Source organism: Arachis stenosperma, chromosome 7 (genome assembly GCF_014773155.1).
Source record: "Arachis stenosperma cultivar V10309 chromosome 7, arast.V10309.gnm1.PFL2, whole genome shotgun sequence".
Lineage (NCBI taxonomy): Eukaryota > Viridiplantae > Streptophyta > Magnoliopsida > Fabales > Fabaceae > Arachis > Arachis stenosperma.
In genome coordinates this window covers 46,765,380-46,778,105 of record NC_080383.1, presented here as the reverse complement: position 1 = coordinate 46,778,105, position 12,726 = coordinate 46,765,380, and the positions used below count along the sequence as shown (strand labels likewise).

Genomic DNA, 12,726 nt, shown 5'->3' with positions numbered 1-12,726 from the left:
TTGTCTCTTCCTCTCCTTTCCTTTCTTTTGCTTGAGGACAAGCAAACCTCTAAGTTTGGTGTGCTTGTCGTGATCACTGAGCAAGACTCACCAAGATCATGGGTCCTAAGGAAAAATAAACCATCTCAAGAGGCAAGAAAGAGAATATTCCAAAACCACTTTGGAATCAAGAGAAGTTCTTAACCAAAGAACATGTAGACCATTATTACAAAATAATGGGTCTGAGGTCAGTGATCCTGGAAGTTAAATTCAATCTGAAAGAAGATGAATATCCGGAGATCCAAGAGCAAATTCGAAACAGAGGCTGGGAAATCCTAACTAATCCTGAGACAAAGGTGGGGAGAAACATGGTTCAGGAATTCTACTCAAATCTGTGGCAAACAGATAAACAGAGAATGTCTGGAACCGCCTTCTATACCTTCCGAACCATGGTCAGAGGCAGGATTATCTACTTTCACCATGACAGCATAAGAGAGATCTTCAGGATACCTCAACTACAAGATGACCCGGAATCCTTTAACAGGAGAATTGTGAATCAAGATAAGCGCCTGGACCAAGTTCTAGAGGACATATGCATCCCCGGAGCCAAGTGGATAACCAACTCAAAGAATGTCCCAATTCAACTCAGGAGGGGAGGATCTCAAACCAGTTGCTAAAGGCTGGCTGGATTTTATTGGGCATTCCATACTACCCACCAGCAACCGCTCCGAGGTCACTGTTAAAAGAGCAATGATGACCCATTGCATTATGATGGGAAAAGAAGTGGAAGTTCATCATCTGATTGTTTGTGAGCTTTATACAATTGCAAACAAGAACTCCACCGAAGCCAAACTGGCCTACCCAAACTTGATTTCTCTGCTATGTAAAAATGCTGGAGTAAAAATGGGAGTAGATGAGTATATCCCAGTTGATCTTCCAATCACAAAGAAATCAATGGAATGGCAACAAGTGCAAGACATTCCTATCAAAAGGAGGGCGCAAGAGTTCCTTCCAGAAATCTCACAGATTGACTACTGGAACCGCTTGGAAGCATCTATTACCAAGCTGCAAGAAGCTATGGATCAAATGAAAGAAGAACAGGAAAATTGATGAGTGGATAATTTATACGCTTTTTGGCATTGTTTTTAGTATGTTTTTAGTATGTTTTAGTAAGTTTTTATTATATTTTTATTAGTTTCTAGTTAAAATTCACTTTTCTGGATGTTACTATGAGTTTGTGTATTTTTCTATGATTTCAGGTATTTTCTGGCTGAAATTGAAGGACCTGAGCAAAAATCTGATTCAGAGGCTGAAAAGGACTGCATATGCTGTTGGATTCTGACCTCCCTGCACTCGAAGTGGATTTTCTGGAGCTACAGAAGCACAATTGGCGCGCTCTCAACTGCTTTGGAAAGTAGACATCCTGGGCTTTCCAGAAATGTATAATAGTCCATACTTTGCCCGAGGTGTAATGGCCCAAACCGGCGTTCCAAATCAGCTCAAAACTGCCCGGCGTTAAACGCCAGAACTGGCACAAGAATGGGAGTTAAACGCCCAAACTAGCACAAAAGCTGGCGTTTAACTCCAAAAAAAGTCTCTACACATGAAAGCTTCAATGCTCAGCCCAAGAACACATCAAGTGGGCCCGGATGTGGATTTTTATGTCATTTACTCATCTTTGTAAACCCTAAGCTACTAGTTCTCTACAAATAGGACCTTTTGCTATTGTATTTTCATCTTTTGATCACTTTAGATCTTAGGATCATCTTTGGACGTCTAGTTCTTAGATCATTGGGAGGCTGGCCATTCGGCCATACCTAGACCTTGTTCTTATGTATTTTCAACGGTGGAGTTTCTACACACCATAGATTAAGGTGTGGAGCTCTGCTGTACCTCGAGTATCAATGCAATTACTATTGTTCTTCTATTCAATTCAGCTTATTCTTGTTCTAAGATATTACTTGTTCCTCAACTTGATGAATGTGATGATCCGTGACACTCATCATCATTCTCACCTATGAACGTGTGCCTGACAACCACCTCCGTTCTACCTTAGATTGAGTGGATATCTCTTGGATCCCTTAATCGGAATCTTCGTGGTATAAGCTAGAATTGATGGCGGCATTCAAGAGAATCCAGAAGGTCTAAACCTTGTCTGTGGTATTCTGAGTAGGATTCAAAGATTGAATGACTGTGACGAGCTTCAAACTCATGATTGTGGGGCGTTAGTGACAGACGCAAAAGAATCACTGGATTCTATTCCGACATGATCGAGAACCGACAGCTGAATAGCCGTGCTGTGACAGAGCGCATTGAACATTTTCACTGAGAGGACGGGACTGTAGCCACTGACAACGATGATGCCCAACATACAGCTTGCCATGGAAAGGAGTAAGAAGGATTGGATGAAGACAGTAGGAAAGCAGAGAGACGGAAGGGACAAAGCATCTCCATACGCTTATCTGAAATTTTCACCAATGAATTACATAAGTATCTCTATCTTTGTTTTATGCTTTATTCATAAATCATCCATAACTATTTGAATCTGCCTGACTGAGATTTACAAGATGACCATAGCTTGCTTCATACCAACAATCTCCGTGGGATCGACCCTTACTCGCGTAAGGTTTATTACTTGGACGACCCAGTGCACTTGCTGGTTAGTTGTGCGAAGTTATGATAAAGAGTTGAGATTGCAATTGAGCGTACCATGCTGATGGCGCATTTGATGATCACAATTTCGTGCACCAAGTTCTTGGCGCCATTGCCGAGGATTGTTTGAGTTTGGACAACTGGCGGTTCATCTTGTTGCTTAGATTAGGTATTTTTCTTCAGAATTTTTAAGAATGAATTCTAGGGTTTCAAGGTGATGTTTTCATCATCACCAAAGCTAATTGATTCTCATCAATTTAGCTCTTGAATGCAATGTCCTGCTGAAGCTTGGCTAGCCATGTCTAATTTCTTTAGACTAAAGCTTTAGACTAGCATTGCATGATTCCTGGAATTCTTATTAAAAATTTTGAATCTCTTTATTTTCTTTTCCATATAAATTTTGGAAAAAACCAAAAAAAAATTACAAAATCATAAAAACCAAAAATATTTTATGTTTCTTGTTGAGCCTAGTGTCTCATTTTAAGTTTGGTGTCAATTGCATGTTTCTATTCTTCCTGCATTTTTTTTTCGAATTCATTCATGTGTCTTCATTAATCTTCAAGTTGTTCTTGATGATTTCCTTGCTCTGATCTTTAAATTCTCTTGTCTTGAGTGTTTTGTTGTTTCTCATATGCATTCTCATTTTGTTAATGTCAATAGTATACAAACTTCTAAGTTTGGTGTCTTGCATGCATTGTTTATTTGATCTTAGTTTAATTTTGATTATTCCTCATTATTAAAAATCCAAAAATTTTTTAATTTGTGTCTTTTCAAGTCAATAATACAGAGAATTGAAGATTCAAAACATACAGCAGAGGAATTACACAGAAAAGGCTGGGCGTTCAAAACGCCCAGTAAGGAAGGAAAACTGGCGTTTAAACGCCAGCCAGGGTGCCTGACTGGGCGTTTAACGCCCAAAAGGGGTGAGTTTTAGGCGTTAAACGCCAGAATGTATACCATTCTGGGCGTTTAACGCCATGATGGAACAAGAGGGAAGATTTTGTTTTTAACTCAAATTTTTTTCAAGTTTTCAAAATTTTTCAAAATCAAATCTTTTTCAAATCATATCTTTTCAATCATATATTTTCAAAATGAATTTCTTTCCATTTTCAAAAATACTTGCTAACAATTAATGATTTGATTCAACATTTCAATTATGTTGCCTTTTCTGTTGAGAAAGGTTTAATGTCTGAATCATATCTTTTAAATTTCTTGTTAGCCAAGTCATTAATTTTCAAAATCAAATCTTTTTAATTTGTTTTTCAATCATAACTTTTCAATCATATCTTTTAATCACATCTTTTTCAAAATAGTTTTCAATCATATCTTTTTGATTTCTACTTTCAAAAATCTTTTTCAAAAATCACTTTATTTTTTTTCCAATCTTAGTTTTCGAAAATCAATTACTTTTTTTTCAAAATTTCTTTTAATTAATTCACTTTAATTTTCGAAAATTTCTTCCCCTCTTTTCACATCCTTCTATTTATGGACTAACACTCCTCCTCAATGCACAATTCGAACTCTATCTCTCTTGATAAGTTCGAATTCTTCTACCTCTTCCTTCTATCTTTCTTTTCCTCTGACACCTCAAGGAATCTCTATACTGTGACATAGAGGATTCCATATTTTCTTGTTCTCTTCACTTTCATATGAGCAGGAGCAAAGACAAAAGCATTCTTGTTGAGGCTGACCCTGAACCTGAAAGGACCTTGAAGCGAAAGCTAAGAGAAGCTAAAGCACAACTCTCTGTAGAGGACCTAACAGAAATCTTCAAACAAGAAGAAGACATGGCAGCCGAACACAACAATAATGCCAACAATGCAAGGAAGGTGCTTGGTGACTTTACTGCACCTACTCCCGACTTCTATGGGAGAAGCATCTCTATCCCTGCCATTGGAGCAAACAACTTTGAGCTTAAGCCTCAATTAGTTTCTCAAATGCAACAGAATTGCAAGTTCCATGGACTTCCATTGGAAGATCCTCATCAGTTTTTAGCTGAATTCTTGCAAATCTGTGACACTGTCAAGACCAATGGGGTTGACCCTGAGGTCTACAGACTTATGCTATTCCCTTTTGCTGTAAGAGACAAAGCTAGGATATGGTTGGACTCACAACCCAAAGAAAGCCTGAACTCTTGGGAAAAGCTAGTCAATGCCTTCTTGGCAAAGTTCTTTCCACCTCAAAAAATGAGTAAGCTTAGAGTGGAAGTCCAAACCTTCAGACAGAAAGAAGGTGAATCCCTCTATGAAGCTTAGGAAAGATACAAATAATTGATCAGAAATTGTCCTTCTGACATGCTTTCTGAATGGAGCATTGATAAACCCCGTTTTGACGGTTTATCTTGTATTGATTTTTGGAGATTTTATCACGTTTTACCCACATTTATTCAATGAATTAGCATAGTTTTGTGATTGTCTCCTTATTTGTGCTTAGATGTGAAAATATGCTTTTAGACCCTTAATTTGATGGTTTTAATCTCCCTTTGATTCCACTAGATGCCTTGATATGTTTGTTAGTGAATTCAGATTGAAAAGGCTAGGAATGGATCAAAGGAGTGAAGAGGAAAGCATGCAAAGTGGAGAAATCATTAAAAGTCAAAGAAGTTGAACTCGCCCATGGACGCGAGCCCGCACCTGGCGCTTGCGCGCACCTGTGAATCACCCCATGGATGTGTACGCGTGCTTTGCGCGTACGGGTCGGTGCTGGTTTATGATTTTTTAATGAAAACGTGCCCAGCGACTTCTGAAGGCTGTGGGGCCTAATCCCAACCAACTTTGGCGCCAAAGAGGCTATTTAAAGCCAAGGATTGAAGAGCAAATGGGATTATCTCACATTAGTTCATTCCCACTCATTAGGATTAGTTTAGAAGTAGTTTCTAGAGAGAGAAGCTCTCTCTTCTCTCTAGGATTAGGATTAGGATTAGGATTAGGATTAGGTTTAGTTCTTAGATCTAGGTTTTAATCTTTGCTTTCTTCCACTTCTATCTCTCAATTCTTTGTGCTACATTCATCTTCTTCTATTCTCTTGTTGTAATTTCCTTTATGTTGTTCTTATATTTTGTTGTAGATCTAGTATTGTTCCTTCTACATTCTTCCAATTCAATAAGAGGTAATTCATAATAAATGTGTCTTCTTTGCTTTTCTATTGTTGATCTCTTGTTTTTGTAGTTGTAGATTCCTTTAATTCTTGCATTTAATAATGTTTACTTCTATTGCACTTTATGTGTTTGTTGAAATGCCTCTTCTAGATATAGTATAGATTTTGTTCCTCTTGGCCTAGGTAGAGTAATTAGTGACACTTGAGTTATCTAATTCCTTTGTTGATTGGTAATTGGAGAGATTGCTAATTGGTTTGGAGTGCACTAAAGCTAGTCTTTCCTTGGGAGGCTAGGACTTGTGGCTCAAGTCAATTCATCCACTTGACTTTTCTTTATTTAGTAAGGGTTAACTAAGTGGTAGCAATGAATAATTCTCATAACAATTGAGAAGGATAACTAGGATAGGACTTCTAGTTCTCACACCTTACCAAGAGCCTTTTTTTTAGGCATTAGTTTACTTTCTTGCCATTTATCTTTCATGCTTCTTATCAAAAACCCCACAATAACTCACAACCAATAACAAGACACTTTATTGTAATTCCTAGGGAGAACGACCCGAGGTTCAATACTTTGGTTTATAAATTTTAGGGGTTTGTACTAGTGACAAACAACTTTTTGTATGAAAGGATTATTATTTGGTTTAGAAACTATACTTTACAACGAGCTTTCATTTGTGAAATTCTAAACCGTCAAAAATCCAATCATCAAAAATGGCGCCGTTGCCGGGGAATTGCAATGGTGTTATGTTATTGGTTATTGTACATATGTGAATAGTGTGAATATCTTATTTTTTTTGCTTTGTTTGCTATTTGTAGAATTTTGTTTCTCTTATTTTCTATTAGCTTTTGACTTTTGTTTTCTCTTTTCACCATGAATTCTCACTTTGGCTATGAGTGTAGTTACAACTATGTTGTAGGTAATGGGAACTTTGATGAGAATGTGTATCAAGAATGGGATAACCAAAGGTGGGAGGAGCCATATGCATATGATCAATCCTCATGGCAACAACCTCCACCAATGCACTATGAAGAAGAGCCATTCTATGATGCATACCAATCTAATGGCTATGGTGAATCTCCTTGTGACTTTCAAGAACCACCACCATATGCCTATGAATCATATCCTCAACATGATCATCAACTATACTCACAAGCCTCTTTTCACCAAATACCTCCATATGACTCTAATCCTTACCCACCATATCAACCTCTTTTTGAACCATATGAGCCATACATGGAACCATAATTCCAAGATTACTACTCCCAAGAACCATCTCAATACACACCACCACCTTACCAAGAAGAACCACCTTCCTATAATGAACCCTTTCTCCAAGACAATGAATCCTCTTATCCACCCCAATCCTCAATGGATGAAATCCTTAGCCTTATACTTCAAGGGCAAGGAGAAATACAAAGGAAGACACTAGAATTTATGGCTACCTTGACCAAGGTAGTAAGCATTTTAGCCTCCCGATGCTTGAGCACTCAAAGCACTCCCATGGTCACATGTGGAGAATCAAAAGAAGAACATAGCATGAAGGAGAGATTGGAAACTCCGGTGGAAAAGGAGGAATGCTACTTTGTGTTAGAACAATTGGAGGAACCTATGACCATTGAAGAAAAGGAAGAAGTGGTTGAAGACTTAGGAGATGCGGAACCTCCATGGGAAGCTAAAATCAAAGAAAATCCCTCCAAGAAGAGTAAATTTGATGTTGAGGAGGAATGTGCACAGCCTCCGAGGCATATTCTATATGAAGACTTTGAGAGAATAAAGCAAGAATTGAGTTCCCTTGGTGATGAAGATCATGCATCCAATCTTCTTGGTGAAGAATCTTTTGAATTTGAAGAACCTTCTCCTAATGAATTTGAAAGTCATATGGAGGTAGATTTCTCTCGTCCTCCCATTTATGATTTGAGTGATGGAGAAGAGTGTGATGAAAATGATGAACAAAGGATTGAGAATAAAGAAGTCTATGAAGAGGTGGAGATTGACAAAGAAGCAAACAAGGGAGTAGAGCTTGCAAGCACATTGGAGATACCTCTCCCCAAGCCACCACCATCCATTCTCTCATTCAAGTGGGTAAATTCCTTATACTTAAGCTTTGTTATTCCCCTTGAATATGGTTTGCTTGAGACGGATGGTCAACTTAGAAAAATTAGTGGCTTTAAGAGTAAAAAGGAGATGGTTAGTGGTTAGAAGCATCATTCTAGGTTTATTATGGTCACATGTCCAAAGCTTGATAGCAAAGGTTGGTGTATAACTAGAGACATGGGTCTAGAAGGATGTTTGGTCACTTTGTTGAGAATTCACCTTGCTCACCACCCACATGGATTAATGATAATTAACTTGGAGATGGGTGTGAAGACAAAATATGGGATCCGGGAACACATGAGGATCAACATTGGGAGCCCATGGTTTGTGAAGAACTCCATCAAAGCTTGGAGATATTAATCTTGAATAATGGAGCTTATTGGAAGTCCAAGTATTGGTGGAAGTTCCAAGATGAATACAAGCACAAGCCACCTTGAGAGGAGCTCCCCATAAGTCCAACTTAAGGACAATAAACAAAAGTGCTAGGTGGGAGACACCCCACCATGGTAACTTCTTTTCATTTTATCTTTTTGTACATATTGGTAGAATTAGTTTAAATTCTTGTTTTGATTGTTTTAATGAGTTTAATTGGTAGTTTAGTATGTTAAATAAGGTTTTATGGTGTTTTGGTAGCTGTTTGGAGGATTTGAATGCTTGGATTGGTGCAACAACATAAAAAAAATTTTTGAAAAATAGAGCACCATCCACGCGTACGCGAACTACGTGCGTACGCGTGCATCAAGCGTTTTGGACCATCCACGTGAGCGCGCCATGCGTGCGTACGCATGGATTGAGAAGTTCCACCCTCCATGTATTTTTCCAGAGAGTTGTGCCTACGCCGCGCCAATGTTGTGCCTTTGGCACAAACCTATTTGCGCGTACGCGCACCTGCCGCTTATGCGCCACTCTCAGAATAAGCCATCGACGCTGACGCATCATGTACGCGTACGCGTCGTATCCATCGCACCACCATCCGCGCGCGCGCCATACATGCATACGCGCGGATTCCCTTATTTCAAGCATTCCCTTTCCTTTCTTATTTCTATTTCTTTCCTTTTCCTACCCCCATCCAACACTTCCAAACACGATTGATAACCATTTATTTTAGTTAGTTATTAGTTAGTTTGTTGGTTAATTAGTTAGTTAGTTAGTTGCTTAGTTGGTTTTAGTTAGTTTTCATTTCATTTTCTCTTTCTCATTGTAAGTGTTGGATTGCTATTCTTGTTTACCATTAATTGCTGTTGAGTATTAAAAAGGGATGTTTTCTTAACATCACTATGTTTATAATCTTTGTTGGATTCTATGATTGAGGTTATATTTTGCTACTTGGTTTTGAGTTTTTCATGCTTACCTTTTGAAAAATACCAAGTGATGAGAATTGTCTTCGAGCTTGTGACGCTTTTGAATTGCATGTTGTAGCTAGCCATCATGTGATTTGAACTCTCTCTTTGAGTGGGCAATTTCTTGATGGATGTTGAGCATTTACCTTAGTGCATTGTGTTTATGATCATATGCATCCATATGTGTTTGACTTGAATGCTTCCATGCTTCTTTAATGCTTGTTTTACCTCACAAGCCTACCTAAAGCATCTCAAGCACACTAGGATAAGTGAAGTGCATGCTTCTTTTGTGACATCGCCCTTTTATGCTAATGTGTGTTCTAAACCGCGCAATTTAGAATTCACACAGTTATTTGTCACTAATGTCACACTAATTCACTCACTCAATTCTAGTGATTTACCTCATTCCAACAATGTATGTTTCCTTGCTTTTATATCTTCTCATCTTATGGTGTTATATTTTTATTTTTCATGAATGATGCACCGCAAGCAAAAATAAAAGCGAAAGAAAGAACACGCAGCAATCTGGAGATTCGCCGTACCCCCTTACTCATCTTTGAATGCACCGAAGACGGTGCAAACTTTTAAGTGTGGGGAGGTCATCCGACCGATCGGCGATTTTGGGTGACAAATTTCTAATCCGACATTTTTGCATTTCATTTTAAATTTTAGGATTTTTACTTACATTTTCTTAGTTTTGCACATATACACAATAAGCTTAGTCAAAATAATGAAATTTTTCAAGATTTCTATCTATAGGGCACCAATTGATTTGAGTGAAAACTTTTCATAGAACTTGCTTGAATTATATATATTGTGGATCATGTTTTGAGCTAAGAACACAAGCTTGTGAGATTTGAGCCTAATGGTGTGGTTACATCTTATAACCACTTATTTTTCCTTCTTGTGTGCATTATTCTCTTTCTATGATTGTAATTCTTGCTTTGTTTGATTCTTTATGTCCATTATTTTGTGTATTCATGCATTTATATGATTGAGGCCATCATTTCATTTATCTTACTTACCCAAAAAGCCTTACCCCTTATCATCCATTGTTAGCCAATTTGAGCCTACGATTAACCCATTTTGTTCTTAATTTAGCACATTACAAGCCTTAAAGCGGAAAACAATAAAAGTCCTTATTTGGATCTTTGATTAGCTTAGGCTAGTGTATGTGAGTATCATTCAAGTGTGGGAACCTTGGGACATTGGGTGAATAAAAGGGTGTATTTTGTATTGCTATTAAAAATATTGGGAATTGGGTACATACTCATGTATTGCTCAAGTGTAAAACCTTATGCATTGAGGTTCTTGTATATAGAAAGAAAAAAAATGAGAAAAAAACAAAAGAGAAAAAGAAAAGAAAAAAAAAAGAAAAAATTAAAAAGGGGACAAAATGCCCCAAAGTAAAGTCCAATAAGATCAATACATAAGTGTTGTGAAATGAAAAGGGATACATGAGTATGTGAAAAAGTGAAGAATGGGTAGTTAGGCTAGCTTTGAAATTGTATAAGATGTCATAGGTTAGGTGGGAAGTTTAAGCTTATCAAAGATTCAAATTTCAAGTCCACTTGACCAAATATGCATCCTACCTTGACCCTAGCCCCATTACAACCAAAGAAAAGACCTCATGATATATGTATGCATGCATTGAATATTTGTTGATTGTTAGATGAAAAACAAATCTTAGAAAGCATGATTAAGGGAGAATTGAGTGAATCAACCCTAAACACTTGAGCGAATAGAGTGCAAACACATTCGGTGAGGGTTTGATGCTCAATTACATGTTTCCACCTACGATCATCACTTTTCAAGCAAGTTTGTAAAAATATTTAATAGCTCAATTCAATTGTGGATTAGACTTGCTAGTCCCTTAGCCCTTGTGCATATATGCTCTTGGGAATTGATTTATTTTGACCAAGCAATTGCATTCATTTAGATAGTTGCATATAAGTAGATTGCATTTAGTTAGTTTCCATTGAATAAATACCATACCCTTACTTCATTCTTGGTTTAAGCATGAGGACATGCTTGGTTTAAGTGTGGGGAGGTTGATAAACCCCGTTTTGACGGTTTATCTTGTATTGATTTTTGGAGATTTTATCACCTTTTACCCACATTTATTCAATGAATTAGCATAGTTTTGTGATTATCTTCTTATTTGTGCTTAGATGTGAAAACATGCTTTTAGACCCTTAATTTGATGGTTTTAATCTCCCTTTGATTCCACTAGATGCCTTGATATGTTTGTTAGTGAATTCAGATTGAAAAGGCTAGGAATGGATCAAAGGAGTGAAGAGGAAAGCATGCAAAGTGGAGAAATCATGAAAAGTCAAAGAAGTTGAACTCGCCCATGGACGCGCGCGCGCACCTGCGAATCACCCCATGGACGCGTACGCGTGCTTTGCGCGTACGCGTCGGTGCTGGTTTATGATTTTTTAATGAAAACATGGCCAGCGACTTCTGAAGGATGTGGGGCCCAATCCCAACCAACTTTGGCGCCAAAGATGCTATTTAAACCAAGGATTGAAGAGCAAAAGGGATTATCTCACATTAGTTCATTCCCACTCAAGCATCATAGGTATCTTCTATGATGATCTGTCTGAACTGTCCAAGATGTCATTGGATAGCTCTGCTAGAGGATCTCTTCATCTGAAGAAGACACCTGCAGAAGCTCAAGAACTCATTGAAATGGTTGCAAATAACCAATTCATGTACACTTCTGAAAGGAATCCTGTGAACAATGGGACGAATTAGAAGAAAGGAGTTCTTGAAATTGATACTCTGAATGCCATACTGGCTCAGAACAAAATATTGACTCAGCAAGTCAATATGATTTCTCAAAGTCTGTCTGGAATGCAAGCTGCACCAGGCAGTACTAAGGACGCTTCATCTGAAGAAAAAGCTTATGATCCTGAGAACCCTTCAATGGAAGAGGTGAATTACATGGGAGAACCCTATGAAAACACCTATAATCCTTTATGGAGAAATCATCCAAATCTCTCATGGAAGGATCAACAGAGACTTCAACAAGGTTTCAACAACAATAATGGTGGAAGAAACAGGTTTAGCAATGGCAAGCCTTTTCCATCATCTTCTCAGCAACAGACAGAGAATTCTAAGCAGAGCCACTCTGACTTAGCAACCATGGTCTCTGATCTAATCAAAACCACTCAAAGTTTCATGACTGAAACAAGGTCCTCCATTAGGAATTTAGAGGCACAAGTGGGACAGCTGAGCAAGAAAATTACTGAACTCCCTCCTAGTACTCTTCCTAGCAATACAGAAGAGAATCCAAAAGGAGAATGCAAGGCCATTAAGATGACCCACATGGCCGAACTTGGAGAGGAGGAAGAGGCAGTGATCGCCAATGAGGAAGACCTCAATGGACGTCCACTGGCCTCCAATGAGTTCCCTAATGAAGAACCATGGGAATCTGAGACTCACACTGAGACCATAGAGATTCCAATGGAATTACTTCTGCCATTCATGAGCTCTGATGAGTATTCTTCCTCTGAAGAGGATGAAGATGTCACTGAAGAGCAAGTTGCTAAGTACCTTGGA

General features: G+C 38.1%; 1 non-coding gene across 1 annotated transcript; it reads right to left on the bottom strand.

The window, feature by feature from the left end:
• Nucleotides 1-4,823: 4,823 nt before the first annotated feature.
• LOC130942582 (small nucleolar RNA R71) lies at nt 4,824-4,931 on the bottom strand. The gene has a single exon (XR_009071149.1). It is a non-coding gene; the product is annotated as a small nucleolar RNA R71 (small nucleolar RNA).
• Nucleotides 4,932-12,726: the final 7,795 nt, after the last annotated feature.